A 21,391-nucleotide genomic window follows, 5' to 3' on the forward strand; every position below is an offset into this window, starting at 1 on the left:
CATTTGATTACTTACCCCTAGTCTACACAAGAGCTTAAGAAGCAAAATAATTGCAACACGAACAATGGAAACACAATAACAGCACTCCTATTTCGTCGAACGTCTCTAGTTGACTGACCATTCAGTCATTTGTACATGGTACTGATGCCAACCAGTAGTGCCAACTCACCTGTTTCAAATACTAGTCTATAGGCAAAAACAAAGGCGGTCCAGTGAACACTTTATGTTGTAGACACTACTGTAACATATCGACAACTTAGGCAATGGTCGAATTTCGGCAACTCTCCCCTAACATGTATCCAAATATAGATTTAAAAAATTACTCCAAGTGTCACCTCAAATACGTCAATTTTGTTTTCAGTCGTACACAAAACAAAAGTCCAGCACACACCGCCCAATGTGCTTATGAGAGATTCAACAAATGCTAATTTCTCGTACCCTTAAAACATTAATTTGTTCACGCATTATAAAGTATATGATACATTAATGATTAATTACATTTCGTACATAAACAGAAGAGTTATATAAAATAAGATAAAATTTTGTCAATAAATATTTCTGTTTGGGGAGTTATTTTTCTTAGAATGATCACTAGGATGTAGAATCGCTCATAGTATATGATTTCGAAAGAGAATCACAATAACAAAGGTTCTTTCATACAGACCCTCATTTCTCGAGTCAACTATTTACAGTGAAATCGGATGGAAGCTGAAATTGACTGTTATTTGTCCAGTGAACACTTTATGTTGTAGACACTACTGTAACATATCGACACATCAATCGTGGGTATATTGCAGTGTGGTAACTAATGTTAATGCATGTCTCATTATATTGTTCTAGCTAGGCGCTCCCAATACTATTCAGATCCTGGTATTGTGTTACCCCCTGAGCCTTTGGGCCAACGGATCCTCTCGTATCTGCCGAAATCCCCTTCTAATCATCTCCGAAAGCTCATTCTTGTGTGAAACACGGAGGAAAAGAGGAAGAGGGCCTGCTCCTGTCTTATGAGATCCAGAGGGATGCTGCAGGAAGAGAAAACTTGCAAAATTGACTCACAGATGAAACAGTTCCATTCTACCAGCTTTGGAACACAACAAACGGCAACAAAACCGTTAGGGGTTTTATCAACGCCTTCAAACACGTTAGCAATAGACCCTCTGCTTCTTGGTGCCCCGCCCATAAGGGCTGTTGCCTTGGGCTCCTGCCTTGGAAAGTTGCATCCCAATAATAGCAGCAGTCGCCTTTTGCAGAGCTGGCGAAATGAATCGGCTTCCTGGTTTGGAAATTGACCTCAAGGGGGAGAAAGGGTCCTCTGACGAATCCTCAACCACGCCTTCACCTTACAGCGTTATTCCGCTCGCCTTAATTTCGGCTTTTGCCAGTCGAGATATCAGTAATATTGCTAATTCCAGATTTTACAAAGAGTATCGGATCTCTTTTATCTCCAACGGGGAGGGGTTCCAGGAGGCAGCGAGGCAGCAATGCGCCTGGAAAGAGGGGCTCCGATTAAGTTCCCTTTGCGTGCCCAGTGAGGTGTGAAGCCTTGTTACAATGTCAGATACAGTCTTGAGGCGGACTTGGTGCTGAGTGTTCTTTCGTCTCTCTTTTCTCTCCCTGGTGCAGAGGGAACCAAAATGAAAACGGGCTGCCAAAGGACGGAAAAAAGAGCAAGGACTGGAAGCTTCTCCAAGAGCAAAGAGTTGATAAATGAAAGGAAAAAGAGGAGGGATGCAAAGGAGGAAAAGGGAGGCTTGTGTGATGAGACCCTAAAGGATTATGAATCCTTTGTATGCGTCAAATGCCCGTGATTACCAGGCGCCTCTTTGAAAAGACCAAGAGGGAGAGAAAGATTTGCAGAGGAGATGTTTGATTTTCCCTTTCTTCTTGGTTTTGGCCTGCTAAACAGCTCGGGGGACCTCGGGATGCTGATTATTCTCCTCTGTTTTATCTTTTCTCTTTCGCTCCCGCAGAGAGATCGCGCTTCTTCTCGGCTCATCCGCAGAAGTCGAGAAGTTCCGTGGACCAAAAAGACGCTGCTGGCCGTTCCGCCGTGAAAGGTCGAGTTGAAGGCCCGTTTGACGCAAAACCTTTGGACAAGAAAGCAGAACCGTCTGGGATGAACGCCTGAGCGTGATTGCTGACGCCGTCTTCAATATCTTCATCATACTGGAGATTCCACATGTGAAATCCGTACTTTGATGCTCTTCGACACGAGGACGCACAGCTCTACATTATGTGATTTGGGTTCTTGTTTCAAATTATTTCGTACCTAGGTATATTGTTCTTCTCTAGCCTCTTTAGGCCAATTACGATCAAATAGGATAAAATATATTTACATTAAATTCATGATTGGACGCCTACAAGGAAATGTATGTACCCACGATTCGAATCCGCAGCCTTTAACGGGGTGAGACGATGCCACTGAAGAGCGGCTCTTGGAATAACGCACCTAATCATCAATGAGCAAGTGCGGACGAAACTGATGGTAAGCCTGCTAGAGTGTGGTGCTGAGCTGAGCTCGAACTTCAGTTGACGGTTCTGTTAAGCTCACTCTATGCACAGATAGGGTAACTTTTAGGCAGGGAAATCTTGAATGACTGGGCCATTAACGAACCGAATTATTTCTCTGTAGTATTTTTTATATAGTTACGAAATTGTGTACTATAGTATTCTTTCAATTACATTTTCTTTGAGGACGATAAAAAACACCCTTGTAGTGAAAAAAATTATTTCATTTTCCAGGGATTTTTTGTAGGGGAAATCTCTGGAACGCCCCCATTCGCACACTGGTCGAAACCGTCAGCGCACAAAGGATATACAGGTAGTCACTAAATATAATAAAAAGACAGAAAATAAAGCAGGTTCTGCAGAGAGTTGACAGCTTTGTCACTACTCATGCAATAATAGCCTATTCTTATTGCAAATACATCACTGTGTATTCTTTCCTTTTTTATAGAATTACAAAACAAATTGTAGTAAACAACAACTGGTAAATGAGAATAATCCTATTACTTTTTTTGGTGACTCAGGGGGTGGGAGATAAGCTAACATAATTTTCTTATGAGATGATTTTATGAGACCAAGCATGTTCAAATTATTGTACAGGGTGACACAGGGAAGTGTACTCATTTTTGAATGAACGTTACACAGTTAATTGTACACCAAACTGTATTATTTTTGTTGTATAATGTGTGTGGTCTATTGCAATTTATTTTACATTTATTTATTGCAGTCACCATGGAGTCGTGGTAGGTGGAACAATTGTGTTCACGTATGATGCCTATGTGAGGAACGGCGACTCAGTGGTTGCAGCTCAGAGGTTATTCCGCCGGCACTTCCACGTAAGGCGGCATGGAGCAGTTCAACACGCAAGACAATCTTGAAATGGGTTAAGCAGTTTCGAACCACAGGCTCTGTAACTTCAAAAACACAAACAGGTGCTGAACGTACGTACAGAGAATGGAGAGAGAGTGAGAGCAGCATTTGTCCGCAGTCTCCGACGTTCGGTTCGGCGCCAGTAGTTAACATTACGTTTGGGGGCGGGAATCGGTTAGGAGAATTTTGAAAACCGATCTGAAATTCCATCCGTACAAGATTGTCTCGGTGCAGCAATTACGCGCAACAGATTATGCCCAGCGGGAAGATTTTGCTGTACGGATGCAAGTTCTTCTTCACGATGAACCTGATGCGCTTATCTTGAGTGATGAGAAGCATTTTCACCTCAACGGGTTTGTCAACCAGCAAAACTTCAGGTAATTGGCACCGGAAAATCCAAGACAACTTCATGAACGACCTCTGCATTCACCCCGTGTGACAATATGGTGCGCGATATCCAAGCGTAACGTTATCGGTCCCTATTTTTTGAAGAGGAGGGTATAGCGATAACAGTGAAATCCAATCATTAAACGCACATGATCCAAACCTTTTATCTGCCAGAACTACAGATGTTGAACTTGGAACAAGATGTGTAGTTCCAACAAGAAGGGGCTGCAGCCCACACCACCAGATATTCCATGAACATCCTACGGGGATTGTGTCCTGGTCATTTGATTTCCAGGTTCGGAGATGTGCCTTGGCCTCCCCGATCTCCCGACCTGAGTATGTGCGGGTTTACGTCGACAAACCCCGTTCGTTAGACGAAACTGAAGACAGCTATTCGTAGGGAGGTGCAGCAGATCACTCAGGAGACATTCGAACGCGTGTGGGCAGCTTCACCTCTCGACTGGAAAACTGCATTATGGAAGATTGACATCAACTTTCAGATGTATTTTTGCTTTACGTAACACAAAATGGCATTACTTCCCACACCTATTCAAACCCCAGGAATTAAGTTTGGTGTCACATTAACTGTATGCTGTTAAATCAAAAATGAATACACTTCTCTGTGTCACCCTGTATTTATGATACTACATGGCATGGATGAATGATTTTCACATGCATCGAGTAATTCTATGTGGCTTAAGTTTGATGCTATGTACAAACATTCTCCGAATGTCCTCTTACACAGGTAGTTAGTTATCACAGTGGAACTAAATAAATATGTTGTCTGCCTTCAGATGTCTGGCACAAGTAACTATAGTGTGGGCGAATGGTTAGCAGCATGCGTATGGACACATGAACGTTCAGAGACCAGTAAAATTAAAAGTGAAATGCAATATGACTTTGCTGCAAGATTTAACAAAGAGTCCCAACCAAGACAATAATCTCACAGAGGACATGAGAGAAATTGTAGGTGTGTTTCACCTACGTCACAAAATGTTGAATTGAGGCTTCGAGCAGCCATGTTGAGGCCAGTTCTTGTAAGCTTACGGAATTTAAGCTGAATACTAACACAAACATTCGTTATTTTAAACAAACATCCAGTTGGTGCAGATGTGACGAACGCTACGTGGTGGATATTTCCTTGCAAACGACAAATAAAAATGGCCGCAAACATGGCGACTGTGCGAATCCTGACGTCACATGAAATCTACCTATTGCGAGTCAAGAAAATTGTGACTTATGGATCGGTAACTTTGTAAATTGTTCTGCAGGAGGTACGTACAAGAAATTCGGACCATCCTTTGTGTGTGGAAGTGAGTGCGTGAGAGTGAGAGAGGTCCAATCCTCCAAATATCGCCATTAGCTGAATCACAGCGGTTTAAGCTCGGTGAAAGGTCCATTCAGGTCCAGAAACGTTCTGGATGCCTACTATAGAGTGCTCTGCAATTGCAGAACTTATCCGTGAACGTCAGTAGAGCATTGTTGTGTGAAGTTTGTGATAAAATATGTTTATATTCCAATCTGTTTCTTGTAATGGTTACTTATAATGACAATAGATGGCATGGCTTATGAAATTAAAAACATTCCCATGAAAAATTGTTTCAAGAGAATTGTTACAATTCCCACTGATTAAGTAAATATAAAGAAACAAGCCCTTTTGCTAAACGTACAAATAACATCATATTGCCTTCTTGTAATAAATAGTTGCTTACATTTTTCTAAAGCTCAATGAATAATCGAATGTGAATATTATAAAGCTCCATATATAAATTGCTTCATCTACTGTATTGTTCTGATTTCATGCGTAGTAGTGTGATACTTATCAATCATATCATTGCAAAATAATAATGTAACATTAAAATTAACACTAACAAATGTACTATATGTATCATTCGTAGTTAGCAAAAAGAAAACCAAGTAACAAATAAATTAAAACCTTTTGGTTGATTGATTTGGTGTTTCAAGTCCACTTTATTCACAGTAAAGCTAATCGGGACTGGACCTACAGTTTCAAGTGGGATCCGAACCATTTATGCATCCACCGGGTATTGAACCCGGGACCCCTTGATTACAAGGCGACGACGCTACCCCTGCGCCATCAGGGAGGCCCCTGAAACTTTTTTGGTCAGTCACATACATGAACGTCAGTAGAGGAATGCTGTGTGATTTGTCTGATAAAATGGTTTAGTATTCGTATTTGCTTTTCTCCTAATGTTTACTTCAAGCGACAACAGCTGTAGGACTCTTGATCACCCCTCTTTCTTCTTTTCATCAGAGCGACATTTTTATATTAATTTCCATCAGATACAAATATTCTCAGCATTTATCAAGGAGAGCTCATTGTTTTTTTTTTTTAATGTACAAGTTCAGAAGCATTGTAAAAATTTGGAAATATTTTCTTGTTAAATTTTACTCGTTTATATTTCGTCCAAATTAATGTAAAATCATTGCGTTGATAATTGCAATATATCCAAGGTAATAAAAGTGGAGTATTTTAAATAAAATAGTAATTTATTGTCATGTATTAAATTTCCCTCATTGTAAAAATGATTGTAAATTGAAGTGAAAAAAACAGTGCAATTGTTTATCAGGAAAATCGTAGTGTTTTTCATTGTACGAGGCATTAGTATTGTGATATACATGCTGCTTCTTCTTCTGAATACTCAATAACACTTTCTTCAGTTTTATTTAGTCTAAAATCTTCACTTTCTCTTGTTTGACCTATCATATGCTGTACATTTATGAACCTTTCGTTATATTTGCATTAACTTTGTCATAGTGTCATAATGCTTTTTAAGACCAACAAATGAACACTAATTGACAAGTTCTCACATGTGCATAGGCGGATCTAAATCTCTTTTTAGAAGGGAACGTAATATGCTATACGCATATGAAAAGATGTAAAATTGGAAATATAATGGACAGATTTTTCGTGTGTGCGTGTGTACACGTATAATATTCAATTCACACCAAGACAGATTCGTAGCTAAAGCCTGTTCGGCGAAAGAACAAACTTCAAAATTCTATTTTTGTCTTTTCCGTCGAAAGCCATGGAGGGTCACGTGAACCGCTGAACCAATCGGCTTGGTCCAGTTGCCGCGGTGAGGGGAAATTCTCGTGGTATCCTGCGTTGCCAAATTTTCGTTTTCGGAACAGGTGGCACCCTCAACAAGGTCAGGCACGGCGAAGGCTTGTTGTTGACAGATAAAGCTGCCGTGTGCCACTGGACAAAAATCAGGCGTGTAGCAACACCGCTATTCCCCTTTGAAACTCCCACAACTGGAGGCGAAAAGTCTGGGTTTCCTGAAGTTTATTGTTTTGCTGGTCGGACTTCAGATGTTTTGGTGCCCTAGGCAGGATTGTGGTTTGGTGCCCTCCCCCCCCCCCCCCAGCACTACTACTAGTAAGCACCGACATTTTGTGTGCGTCCTTCGATATTTTCGTCTTATTTAGAAACAGAAAGTATATGAACCCACACGGGGGGTACACACCACTCTAGGTAAGAATCAGTGGCGTGCCCAGGATTTTCGTAAGGGATGGGTTACATATACTTTTTCTTGGTAGTCTCCCCTCATTTTGTCATATTTTGCTACCACTGACGTTCTTTTATTTAGGAATATTGGACCAAAAGGGGGGTTATAACCCCCACCAATCGCCCCTTGGGCACGCCACTGGTAAGGATACACTCAAATATTCCTCAGAAACAGTGTAAAAGGCTCGCTCTTCTCAAAAGCGTAAAGACATTTCTTAAAACACTGTCATCATTTCGAATGAGTAAAAGGTGTCCGGGCGTTATCGCATATTTACCATCATTTCCCAACATGGAGGGTAAAACAGTTGCGAAGGTTAAAAGTTTTGTAACACTTTAGGGGTGACGGATTTCTTACTTTTTACAGGAGAAAGTACTTACGCAAATCATTTTCTGTAGCGTTGTGGAAGTTCGTGAATGTAGTTTTGATCCATTTTAATGCGAATGCATGTTGTTTTCTGCGAAAATCTCTGTCCGACACGCTGTTTCTGCTGCCGCCATTTGCTTTCTGCACGAGAGCACAATGTTCCGTGTGTTAGATGACGTAAACCCCGTAGTCAGTGTTTCAAACTCGCCGTGTTTTCACTATAACATGACGTGTCGAGTATTTTTAATTTTTTAAAAAGAAAATTAACTATGCTTGCCTAACCTAACCTAACCTTACGGAAAATGGTTTGTGGGGCTAACGTGAATGGTTTTTGGGGCTAACGTCAATGGTTTGTGGTTTGCGACGTATTAGCATAATTTCAAATCCGGGCACGAAAGTAGGTATTTTCCGGTGAACAAGTGGATGAACCAGTACGCTATCGCCATAATGTGTGTTACAGAATGGAAACAACGAGTAACAGTAAGTACTCGTAAATGTAAGAAATATACATTATTTTCGTTAGAAATTCATTCTTTCACCTAAAGAAATGTTCCGCAATGCAGAATAGTACGTAAGCAATGTAAAGAAGTGCAAAATAAATTATATATAGGTGTCACCCCTATAGTAAAGTAGTACCAAATGTTTGTTTGACGACAATGAAATCCGCATATTCCATGAGAATATAATAACATTACATGCACGACTCGTTGGAGAGACCAGCCCTTGCAGCAAGTACAGTGAGCAGCAGTGGCGGTGATTAGGGGGTGGGTGGGTGCATTTGCCCTCTTACTTTTTGCCACCATCGCACTATAGCCTCTTAATGCTAAGCCTTGTCTACCAACAGAAAGTAAACTGTCCTTGCGCCCCCCAGTTTTGGCATCCCATCGCCGCTGCTGGTGACCAGGGTAGAGTTCAATCCAAACCACTTTGTGGCTCCACAGGAAATCGAACCCGGAACCTCTTGAGTACAAGGCGACAGGGTTTAGTCGCCATGCTATCGAGGGACCCAACATGTAAAGAGAGGCAAGCAATTTGGCTAAACGCACGGCCATGAAAATAGGCGGCTGGGCACAATTGCGCTGTTGCCACATGTGGGAAAAGCAAAGCGAGAGCGGGACGAAAGTTGCTGATTCCCGCGAACTGTGTGGCAACCAGGAGCGTATATTCTAGGCTAGCTAGGCTATCTGCGAAGCCTGAAGTCTAGAGAATAAAATACAGGAGAGAAATCGATCAGAAATTGTAATTAATATTATTCATATCGGTGAGATGATGCTGATTCTGAAGTTGGCAACCTGATATCCTATGAGTTGGCAACCTGGTTTCCTATGAGTTGGCAACCTGGTTTCCTATGAGTTGGCAACCTGGTTTCCTATGAGTTGGCAACCTGATTTCCTATGAGTTGGCAACCTGGTTTCCTATGAGTTGGCAACCTGATTTCCTATGAGTTGGCAACCTGATTTCCTATGAGTTGCCAACTTGATTTCTTATGAGCTGGCAACCTGATTTCTTATGAGTTGGCAACCTGATTTCCTAGGAGTTGGCAACCTGATTTCCTATGAGTTGGCAACCTGATTTCCTATGAGTTGGCAACGGATTTCCTATGAGTTGGCAACCTGATTTCCTATGAGTTGGCAACTTGATTTCCTATGAGTTGGCAACCTGATTTCTTATGAGTTGGCAACCTGATTTCTTATGAGTTGGCAACCTAATTTCTTATGAGTTGGCAACCTGGTTTCCTATGAGTTGGCAACCTGGTTTCCTATGAGTTGGCAACCTGATTTCCTATGAGTTGGCAACCTGATTTCCTATGAGTTGGCAACCTGGTTTCCTATGAGTTGGCAACCTGATTTCCTATGAGTTGGCAATCTGATTTCCTATGAGTTGGCAACCTGATTTCTTAGGACTTGGCAACCTGATTTCCTATGAGTTGGCAACTGATTTCCTATGAGTTGGCAACCTGATTTCTTATGAGTTGGCAACCTGATTTCTTAGGAGTTCATAGTCTAGGACCACGTGACATAGTGAGATAGCCCAGATCTTGGACTCAATATACGCCACTGGTGGCAACGTCAATCGGGCTACGTTGTCTAGTTCGAGCGTCAGACCGACCTCTCTCCGGGGCACTTTTGTGTCATCCTGGCCTTTCGAGCAAATACTGCCAGTATGTATCACATGGTTTACAAAGACCAACTCTACAACGAGATCTTTCATTCTCTTAAACCTCCAAACACACGGATCGTGCTCCGACTTGGCAACAGCGCGAACTTCTGGCACCCGCCTCATTTCATGGCCGTGTGTTTAGTATTACTTTTGCCGCCGACCGTACCGACGAGTGTGTTTTTAATTGAGCACCATATTAATATTCCACGACAATCTCATTCCCTTTATTGGCCATTTAAAGCTTCATAATCCCTAGGCGATTCATTATTTCTTATTGCACCCTGCATCTTCATAATTCTCCATCATCGTGGAGAGAAGTGGCTGCACATAATGAGATGGAAACGAAACAAGCGACTGCAGCTTCCTTCCTCAAATCTGCTCCAGAAGGGAGCGGAGGTACTTTCAATTCCGCCCCCCCCCCCAATTATCTCCTCCTACGCGCTGTATATTTGCACAACCAACAAATAAATGAGTGCTTAGCTCCCTCGGGAATAAGCCGACTCGCAAGGAAGAGACAATGACTACGGGAATAAGTATGAAATACGTATCGCCCAAATATACTACGTTCGCACCCCACCCCCTTCCCCTCCTCTGCGGCCTTATCAGCTCGGCTGCTATTGCCTCACTAAAGTCCACATATATAATAATCATAATACTAAGTTTCTTCCGGTAGCAAATCAACGGAATGATAAGCAAAAATGTTAGGAGGCTGTTTCGGCGGCGCGAAAGAAAAGAGGTTAGCGGGGGAAAGCCGGGAGGGTGTGCAATTTCGGTCGGTAATTGCACGTCTTCAAACAAGGAAATTAGCAAAGCTAATGCAGTAGTATTCTCAGGTTTATGGGGACAATATCAGTCAAGGACACTTTAAAAATAATTTACGCGACTGGAGCAGTAATCGTAGCGAATATAAAGAGAGGGAGGGTTGGGTAAGAAGGGGTTAAAAATGGCTCAGGGGGGAGGGGAACGAAAGGGTGCGATGCAATGGACGGTAACGGCATGATTGTTTTAAAACGCGTGTTATCTCTATTGCTGGGGATTATAATAAAAGCCTAAGTTGTGGCATCACGATCCCCCCGCCCCCCACACCGTCTCATCATGGCCTCCCGCCCCGCCAGACTATAACCTCATGAAATACTGGAGTAATTTCAGTTCCGAGTGAAAATAATCCTAGAATATCGGCCGTTATAGGGACTCTTTGCATAGTAATGTTGCTGCGTTTTCCAAGGCTGAAGAATGGGTTGAGAAAGAGGTGGGGGGAAGGAAGGGGGGCGAAGTCCCCAGCTTAACGAACCCGGGCTCCCACCTCATAAATTCCTTTGCCTTCCGAGTGCGGGCTCTCGCTTCCCGGGCCCACACTTTTGTCAAAGCGGGGAGAAAATATGAGACAAAATGATTTAGACCCCACCTCACCCCCCTTCGTGTCGGCAAAGGAAATCTATGGGAGAGCCAGCTCCTACTTAAAAGCTCTCTTCTCCCTTACGTTACCTTCTCCCTCCCCCCCCCCCGTGAGCAAGCCCGGAGGCACAATATAAACCTTCTCCTTTCTCACTTCTTAATTTATTTCCGAGATGCGTCATCCATTTATACCCCTCCAGCGGTGGCACGGCCTAAAAATCTTCGCTCTCCACTTTAAGAAAACAAAAGAAGCGGGAAGAGAGATTTCTTAGGGAAATGCCACGAAATTCATCTTCTGATCATATTTCAAACCTCGCCCTTTCATTACCAGGCCGAGCGCCGACGATTGGAAGTCCCTCCCTTTACCATTGCGCATCCTGCTTGCCAGAAAATACCGCTTCGATTCTAGAAACAGGATGGATGGTTCATTTATCCAGGTTTGTTTACGTCGCTTTTCTTCCACTTTCGGTTAACCGCGAAGGTGAGGATGATATACTACTTACATTTCTAAATTCTAATATACCGGGTGATCAGTTTGAGATCAGTTTGAGATGTCAGAAAACCACTATGAGCCTCCACCGGGTAGCGAACCCGGGACCCCTTGATTACAAGGCGACGACGCTCACTGCGCCATCGGGGAGGCCTATGTAACTACTTGAGAACAACAAATATGCCATATTGGGTACTAGGACATATTGCGATCAGGTACCTTGCATAAGACGGAGCAATTTTACAATACCGGACCATTCTCCGATTTCGTTCATATTTCGCATACTTAATGATTTTGGGCTCCTGATCACAAATCTGCAGTTAATTTTTGGGGGGTCACGTCTAAAAATTCGAAAAAAAGGGGGTCCGTGATAGCAACCGACAATGCATAATTGCTAATTTTTTACGTGTTTCTAATACTGAAAGAACGAAATTACGGCCCAAAATTATAACTTTGTTTGCCTAACCTAACCTTATCGTGAATGGTTTGTGGCGCTATATGCGTGAATGGTGTGTGGGGCACCGTAAAAAATCTCACTTTCGTAGGACTGGAGCGACAACTTATAACTACAAAATCGTGATCAAGTGTCCTAAAATATTAAATATGCAAAATACGAACGAATGGCCTGTATTATTAACATGTACCCAACAAAAATTTACTAAGAAAAACCTACGAAAGAAAGAACTTTATTTCCTACCTTCAAAGTCGCCATCTTCCTCACTCCACACAGATTACTAAAAAAAGTGAAAGCAACAGTGTGGTAACGCTGTAGACAGCGTAAGTGATTCGCAACAAAAATGGTTTCCATGCTTGTATACGGAGAACGATCGCGGTAATTGAAAAGCTTATTTTACAACTTCTACACGCCAAATAACAATTTCAACACGTTACCCCCACATGTTAACCTCGGATACTTCATCCGGACTACGTATTTTGTGAGTATAAGACAGTGACGTGCGGTGACGTCGGCACTTGGGGTAGCAATCAGTGTCGTGCCCAGGGGGGGGGGGGGGGGGTTGGTGTAGGTCATACCCCTCCCTCCTTTAGGGTCCGGTATTCCTAAAAGAAAACAGGAAAAAAGACTGCAAAATGATGAATGAGTACTAAAAAAAAGTACACAAACTCCCACCCAGTTTCGAAAATGAAAAATGATTTGATTTGACTAATAAGCCAGAGATACCGGGTTCGAATCTCGGCTTGGCCATAGGTGTTCTTTGTGTGTGTGTGTGTGTGTGTGTGTGTGTGTGTGTGTGTGTGTGTGTGTGTATGTGTGTGTGTGTGTGTGTGTGTGTGTGTGTGTGTGTCCCCCTTCATCAATTTTATCGTATCATCTTCGCGAATAGCCAAAAGTGGCGAAAAAGCGGAGTAAAATAAATTATTTGTTTTGACTTTTGTTACTTAGCATCGCTTTTTTCTCACATTTCGTTAATTGCGAAGACGATACGATAAAATTAATGAAGGGACAAATACAAATATGCTCAGGTCGGGGTTCGAACCCGGAACTCCTGGTGTCGTAGCGTGCTGTGATAACCACTCCCCCACGGTTGGTTCATTTGTTTGTCGATTTGGTGTTTTAAATCTACTTTATGCACAGAAAGGCTAATCGGAACTGAACCTACAGTTTAAAGTGGGTTCCGAATCAATATGTGCCTCCACCGGGTACCGATCCGGGACCACTTGCACTCACTCGCGAGGTCGACCGACAACAAAGATGAGTGGAAATACATAGGTATCGGTAAAACAAACTGCATTTTTCCTCAGTGGTAATTTTCAATTGGATTTTTGAAACATCATCTTTGTATATGATTAATGTTTTTTTCCAAATATTTTGTATTGCTCGATTTGCTTCATTTCTCCATCCCACGATCTCGTTACTGAAGAATCTGGGCTCAAACCCTGGCCTGTTCATTAGTGTTTTTTTGTATCCATCATTCACCTGTTTAATTTAATCAACGTTCATCGTCACGGCAGAAGGTAGGTAACGTGATGGAAGAGCAACGCTTTTTTTATAAGAAGGAAAAATTCCCTCCAAGTGCATCTGCAGGGCACTGTGAAATCAGGAGTCTAGAGTTCTCTGTTTATGATTGTCCCTCATGACGTCCTTAAGCTCATTAGCTACTTATTGCGATTAAATCTATACAGAGATAGAAAAAGTTCTGGGGAACATTTTTCATTCCAAATTATTTCATTATTCAATGCTGAGTACAACACACCAGGATCAAGACTGCGCGCTCATCACGGGTTCGAATCCCGGCCTGGGTTTTTTTTGTGAGGTTCCTTCATCAATTTCATCATATCATCACTCATCCTGATTTCCGCGATAACCAAATGTGGCAGAAAAGCCAAGTAAAGTAAACCAAACCGACAACAATATGAACACGCGTTCTCTTGCCATGCGTCCGTATTTACGACTGTTTTGTTTACCCATTTTTTTATTGGAAGCCAACAGATTAGTATATTTAAATAAAACACTACTAAAACGAGAGCGAGAGGGAGCCTGAGCAAATATTTGTTATTCAATCATTACATATTAGATATTTGAAGAAAAAACAAGCATAACATTATTGTCTGCACATAGTACGTTTCTATTTCATAAATGATAAAACTACATCCCAAAATATATGTACATATTGTACAACGTGCAAATACAGAGAACATAAGTACTGCAGATAATTTTCCCCTGAGTTCTTTGATTTACAAAGAAATCGAAGGGAAACCAATCAATCCCCTATCTGACCTATAGGAGATAGACATGAAAGCAAGGGGCTTTCAACCATTCCAGCGGGGGCGAGGGGGCAAGGGAGGTAGAGGCAGAAATCTTCCCTTTTCCCTTCACGCGGTCGTTTCTACCTGGAACTGGTGAGGTGGAGGAAGAGCGAGCTAGGCCAGCTTTGCCCGCGCGGATCGCACCGAGGGACGGGAAGCGCGTTAAAAAAAAGTGTTGTGAACTGTGGCTTTAACAAGACAATAAAGATTGTGATTTGAAAATAATTATCGTGTGAGATTGATTGATCTATCTCTGCTAGACTATCTCTCCTCAGTGCACGTCACTGGTATAAGAAGTAGGATAGAAATTTAATTTCGTTTTTTCAGTATTAGAAACAAAATCATCCGGTAAATAATGAGCAATTGTGCATTGTCGGTTGCTATCACGGATCCCTTTTTTTTCGAATTTCTAGACGTGACCCTCAAATATTAACTGCAGATTCGTGATCAGGAGCCCAAAATCATTAAGTATGCGAAATATGAAAGAAATTGGAGAATGGTCCGGTATTGTAAATCTTACTCATAGGACTACTTATATTGGTAAATTTCTTATATCCGGAAAACGGATTTCTTCAAATTTACAGAAGAAATTACTTACCGAATTCAGTTTCTTTATAGTTGTCGAAGTTCGGGGAAGCGTTTTCTCGCATCGTTCATTGAATTTTGCCGGTAAATCATCTATTCTTCGATATAAATGTGTGACCGATGCACGAAAGCTGTTGCATCCATTTCCTTCCAGCTGGATGTAGCCTGTGTGTGATGACGTAATCACGGTCAATGCCGGTCAGTGTTTCCAAACACGTGTTTTGGTAACTGAAGAAGGTACGTTTCCGCAAATGGTTTGTGGGGTTATGTATCAATGGTTCGTGGGGCTATGCGAGAATGGTGTGTGGGGCTATGCATTTTTTTTCTAAATCAATTTTTAACTCTTCTAACCTAGACGTGACGCAACCTAATCTAACCTTACCGGAAATGGTTCGTGGGGCTATGCGTCAATGGTTTGTGGGGCTACGTAGGTATTTTTGGGTGCAGTGAGGTGGAAACACTGCATGCCGAGTACGGTAGTGAAACTGTGACCGCCATTTTGCGTGTTACCGAAGGCAAAAAGAAACGAAGAAAACTTACTTGATAAGTCGCAAATAGAGCTTATTTCCGTGAAATAAGCGAAATGCCACCTTCCACAATGTTTCTCAATGCAGAATACGTAAGTACGAATATTCAAATTAAATGAACTAGCACATTTCAGCCGTTTGTCCGATACGAGAAATTTACCCTTATATTTCTAATAAAGTACTACGTTATTGAAAAATAGGAATGTGACTTACCAACTGGACAACTGCTGCTTCACACGATATAACATCAAATGGTGTAAGAAGAAGTACTGTCTACAGCCCTTGCATAGTTGTTTTTAGCGATTAACGACAACAGAAGAGACGAAATGTTACTCACAATTTGCTTAATACCGCGCACATACATGCTTCAGACACACGAGTGAAACAAGAATCGAGAACGTAAAAAAATATACGCACAAATCACTGACCCAGAACAACAGACGAAAGCACACAACGGCATGAACACAATCGCTCTGACTTGCACACATCGGGTGCAAGCTGTTCTGGCGCCCTCTACAAGGAAGCACCAAACCTTTCTAGGTTAAACGCAACCACCAGCCACGAAAAAGTTTGGGTGCATTGAAGTCCCACTTCCTTGTTCTTATGCAGGAAAGAACATTGACCTGTTTTGTGTAGTAGCTTCTCTGCCACTTTCAGCTATAAATAATGATTGATTTATTTTATTTTACGTTGCTTTTCTTCCACTTAGTTAACCGCGACTATGATGAAGATCTATCAATCAATCATTCCATGGCAGATTAAGTAAAAATAATAATCGTGGCTAATTTCGCCTATAATTTTATTAATTTCACACTCACTCACTAGATGTCACTTGTTCTCATCTTCAAATTTCTTTTACCAGGAGCAAGTAATCGAAACAGATATAGGTGAATAATTTCTTTCTGATTTACATGAAATTATTATACTTTGTATAAGTAAAATTGTAAGTAGTTTTAACACTAAAATGATAAAGAAATAAGACATGCCTACAAGAAGTTTAAGGATGTTGATAATATTTAGATATTCTTCCATGTTCAAGGTGTGGTGCATGGTTATGATTTTTGGAGTTTAAATGCCATAAATATATGCCTGTGAAGTTAGTTGTACTTTTGCCTCGCGTAAAAGAAACATTCTTGCAACCCACGAAATATTTCCACACCCTAATTTCTCATCAACACATCTCATCTTTCTCCCTTCTAGAATCAAGATGGATTCTTTTTTTAAAAAAAACGCGGAGAAAGCATCCCAGTGTTGCCTTCACATATTTTGCAATTACTTAAATCTGATGGTCCGCGTTCGTTAAGTAAAATACTTTCCACCCAGTAGCCACATTAAGGTAATATAAGCAGCGCCCGCCCGCACATATCTCTTAACGCGGAGTGAAAATTGACAAGGCAGCAAGACATAACTCTTTCCTCTTTTTAACAGATGGCCACCGCGTGCTGCTTTGAAATCTCCCGCCGCTCTCATTGCTTATTATTAAAGCACGGAATGCAAGGAGGGGAAGGGGGCAAAATTCTAGGAAGCCTAAATCGTGAGTCAGTGTTGCCAAAGTGCGGAATAGAACTCTAAACAAAAGAGAAAAACTGATTGCGATTTTCTGATGTTCTGAAGCCTGAGTGTGTTGGTCATCTTATGCGCTGTGATGTAAGGATTTGGATTTGGATTTAATCTGTCAGTACCACAATCCAGCTGCACAATTACTTAGCGTAAAACAATAACAAAAACAAAATTGCATTTTCATTACTCCCGTGGCAGACACGTAGTTAGAAATATATTTCGGGGAGGGGGTTCGAACCGAGTGTCTCAATAATAGTAATATTAAAAATAATGATTATATTAAAATAATTGTAATTAGATCAGAATAATAATATTAATATGTAAAAAGCCGGGGGCAACGCAGGGGCGCCAAACGGGAGTGTCCTGCTTTAGTAACGCCAAAACCTTAATTTTGTTTATATAAGTGTGGCTATTTGTTTTAAAAAGACTAGTTACGAACCAGATATTTAGTATTGCAAACAATTACACGAAATGAGTTTCAGAAACAAAACATAGATGACAGCACAAGGTGAAATAATATAAATAAATTATTGGAGGATAAGTGTAAATTTAGTGAAAGAAATAATACAAAAAAAAGACATGAAAAAGATGAAAGCAATACCTAAAAATATATATTACATAGAAAGAAAAATTGAAGTGCTTTTTATCACTTAATAAGTTCAAGCTTGCAGTCAATTGTGCGTATGCATATAATGTCATTGAAGTTATTGCTATCATTCCGCCAAGAAGCAAATCTTCGAGGTTACTGTTGCGTAGCATAATATATACATTACAAAATCATGCAGCAATTTAAGCGAAGAGATTATGAAGGTATTAAATATGTGCATACCTACAATAAACTTATTTTTTAACAGTAATACTTAAAGTATTTAAAAATAAGACAATTATTTCTTACTTAAAACCGTAAATATATGACATAGTCAAGGCTTTTATTGGAGTGGATAGAAGGAGGGGGCAGGGTGTAAAGTTAGAGATGGCAGGGCGGAAAGTAGGGAGCGCCAAAATCCACCTCGCAACAGGTGAAAATTTTATCTTGAGCCGCCCCTGGGTCGACGGATCGGTTCGCGTATTTACAAACCCTATAGTGCTGCAGAAGCTCCAGCGATATGTGGCTTCTGATTGGCTGCCATTCCGGAAGTTAATGCAGTGTTTCTTCAAGTTAACGCTAGATGGCAGGGTTGAAACTGACAGTGTAGATTTCAGAGATCCATTCCAACAAGATAAGAAAACCTTTCAATCTAAAATTAATTTTCTAGCATATGTTTAAATTAATGCTTTGAAAGAGAGGAAATTAGAACTATTGAAGTTAATGAAGTTATTTAAGTCACATCAGTGCAAACATTGCAACAACTTCTGCACCGTCCCATTTATTGTATATTATCTATGTCACGTCCATGGTTGATTATACAGAAATGGAATGATTTAGTATATTCCAAAATATGTAATTACTTCATATAATTATATTACAAGCGCTTTCAGAGGTATCAAAATTATTATTTTCGGTGGCCTCATATTGATTGATTTTTATATCTTGAAAAATATTTTCTTTTAAATTAACCTTCTTTTTTCATTTAAATATAAATTTCTTAGCATCATTTCGACAATTTGAGTATAATTTTTATTCCTAAATAATCACGAGTCTGATCTTTCCATACTTATCCTGTAAATAGTGAAACAAGGAATGACGGACATGGAACGTAAACACTTCCGGTGCGCACAGCCAGTAAGAGAGCGTTATATACCTCTGGTTCTGCAGCACTCTAGGGCTTGTTCGCTCCCCTTCCGACGCCAATGCTGGGCAGATATCCGCGAAAATGGTTTGGCAATCCTGTGCAAGAAAAGGACGTCTAAAAATCTGCCGGCAGAATCGCGATGTTAATATTCCACGCGCGGTGAGGCTTTCTCCTGCGTGACTAATGTCCCTCCGCCAGAACGCCCGGCCACTCAGGACAGCCGCTTCATCTCCTGCCCGCTTTATTTACAAGCACCGGCAGATTCCCTCGCTGGAACCCCCGGCGACTGCAGCCACAATCGTTCATCGTAATCAACCCTGACATCTAATCGTAGGGGAGGTGCTCGCAAAGCACCAACACATAAAATATCAGCTTGCTTTTTTTTTTCCTGTTTTCTCGAGAGGGGGAGAAGAGAGAAGTACGTTACATTTTTTGCCCCCTTCTGACTAATTCCTCATTTTGTCTCCTTGTAGTCTTTTTTGGAAAATATGATCAGCCGTCTGACTTTCTCTCTCCAGATGAAATTGTTTTCTGGTTCCTCGACTGACAGTTCCACAGCCAGAGTAACTGAATTTCAGTAACAAGAGATTAGATACAAGGTAGATATAGTGAGTTGATGTGAATAAGGAGAAGGATTCATCTGGAAACTGTTGTGGTCGCAGAGAATAAAGGGTGTAGATGGAGTTGCAGTGTAGTCGGCGAGTTCAAGATACGAGATGATAAGCTAAGACATCACAAGACAAGGCAAGATACTAGGAGAAGAGATGTGAGAACAGATGATATATTTTTCTCTTGCATATGTTTTGTGAAGCCAGTGGAAGAGAGGAGAGGTGAGGAGAAGATAGAACAGGAGAAAAGATAAGAGGATAGGAGATGACAGAACAGGAGAGGCAAGGAGATAAGTGAGTTGGTGAGAATAGAACAGAAGAGGAGATGAGAATGAGAAGGAAATAGAAGAGAAAACAAAGGAACTGGTGAGAATATAACAGGAGAGGATAGAAGAGTAGAGGAGAGAAGGGAACAGGAGAGTAGATGAGAGAACAGACGATATGAGGCGAGCAGAGGATAGAAGATAAGGAAAGAGAAGAGAGAACACCATCAATGAATATAAGAATAGGAAGTATAGTGAGAAATGAAGACATGAAATATAACATAGGAGAAAATATATAAAACAAGACGAAAAAATAGCAGACAAGATTAGAGATGATAAACTAAGACATCACATCACAATGCAATAGACTAGGAGAAGATATGAGAGAACAGGAAAGCAGAGAAGAGGAGAGGAAAGGTGAGAAGAGGGTAAATGGGATAAAGAGAGGGGAGAAAATTTGATTGAAAATCGGACACGAGAATCAATACATTTCTAGTAATAGTTTACATCACGAACTAGTTGCAGAATTGGAAGGAAGAGCAGTCATATACCACGAACTTGAAACCTCTCTGGTTTCCTCAATAAATTAAAAACTTTCTTCAGAAACCGTAAGAAAAAATGCTGAAAAATTTCGGTTTAAAATTTGCGGGTTAATGTCCAGACGATCTTGCATTTGAACTACTTGAAGAATGTGTGCATTTCAAGAATTTTTAAAGGATTAACACTTGACTGAAGCAAAGTATGAAGTAAATTCACGAGAAAGACATTTCTTTCTTTCTTTTTCGAATCTTGACATTCCTCTGAGAATTTTTATGAGTCATTTACTACCAAATGCTAGTGGAGAGTGTTCTTAAAATAATTAAAACCGCCTCAGAAATGCAGCGTCGGATATCAGACTTTTTAGTCTGGCATCCTTCATAGCTAATCCTCATGTCCTGCAAGAAATTGACTTCGAGTCTCATTCATCAGTTTGCTGTCATGAAAGTCAGAAGGAAACAGTTTTAGGCGAGTAATCTCTTGCTAACTCTAAATGTACAGCGTGTAACAAAAGTCCGGGAACTCTTTAAAAAAATTATTGTAGCCAAACGAGTAGCATGACAAAGTAACAAAGTACATCATTTCAAAGAGTAAAGTTGCAAGTTTTTTTTCTCATTGCAGGTGGCGTCATAATCAAGATGGCGCTTCCTGGAGCTGGTCCTTGTTTTTAGGATATAACTTTTGCACTAACATTAGTCTGTACGGTTTCATGTTTAATTTTTTACGCAAAACACGCCACACAGTCATTGTTGACATTTCCAACTCACGTGAAGCTCTGCGTATAGATTTTCTCGGACTCCTTGTAAAATCTCACTCGCTCAATGTCATTTTCACTCACACTTCTCTTCTTGACATACAAACACCCAGTTTCAACGAACTTTACATGTCAATTATAGATTGCCTTCCTGGTTGGTGCTGCTTTCCCGTAATTCATCCTAAATTTTCGTTTGACATCCGTTGCAGTGTTTGTTTTGTCAAGTTTTAGCACGCAGAAAGCCTTCTCAGCTCCAGAAAGCGCCATCTTGATTATGACACCACCTAGCGACGATATATGGAATTACACGTAACACCTGCAATGAGAAAAAAACTTACAACTTTACTCTTTGAAA

Source organism: Lepisma saccharinum, chromosome 20 (genome assembly GCF_977018435.1).
Source record: "Lepisma saccharinum chromosome 20, izLepSacc3.1, whole genome shotgun sequence".
Taxonomy (NCBI): Eukaryota; Metazoa; Arthropoda; class Insecta; order Zygentoma; family Lepismatidae; genus Lepisma; species Lepisma saccharinum.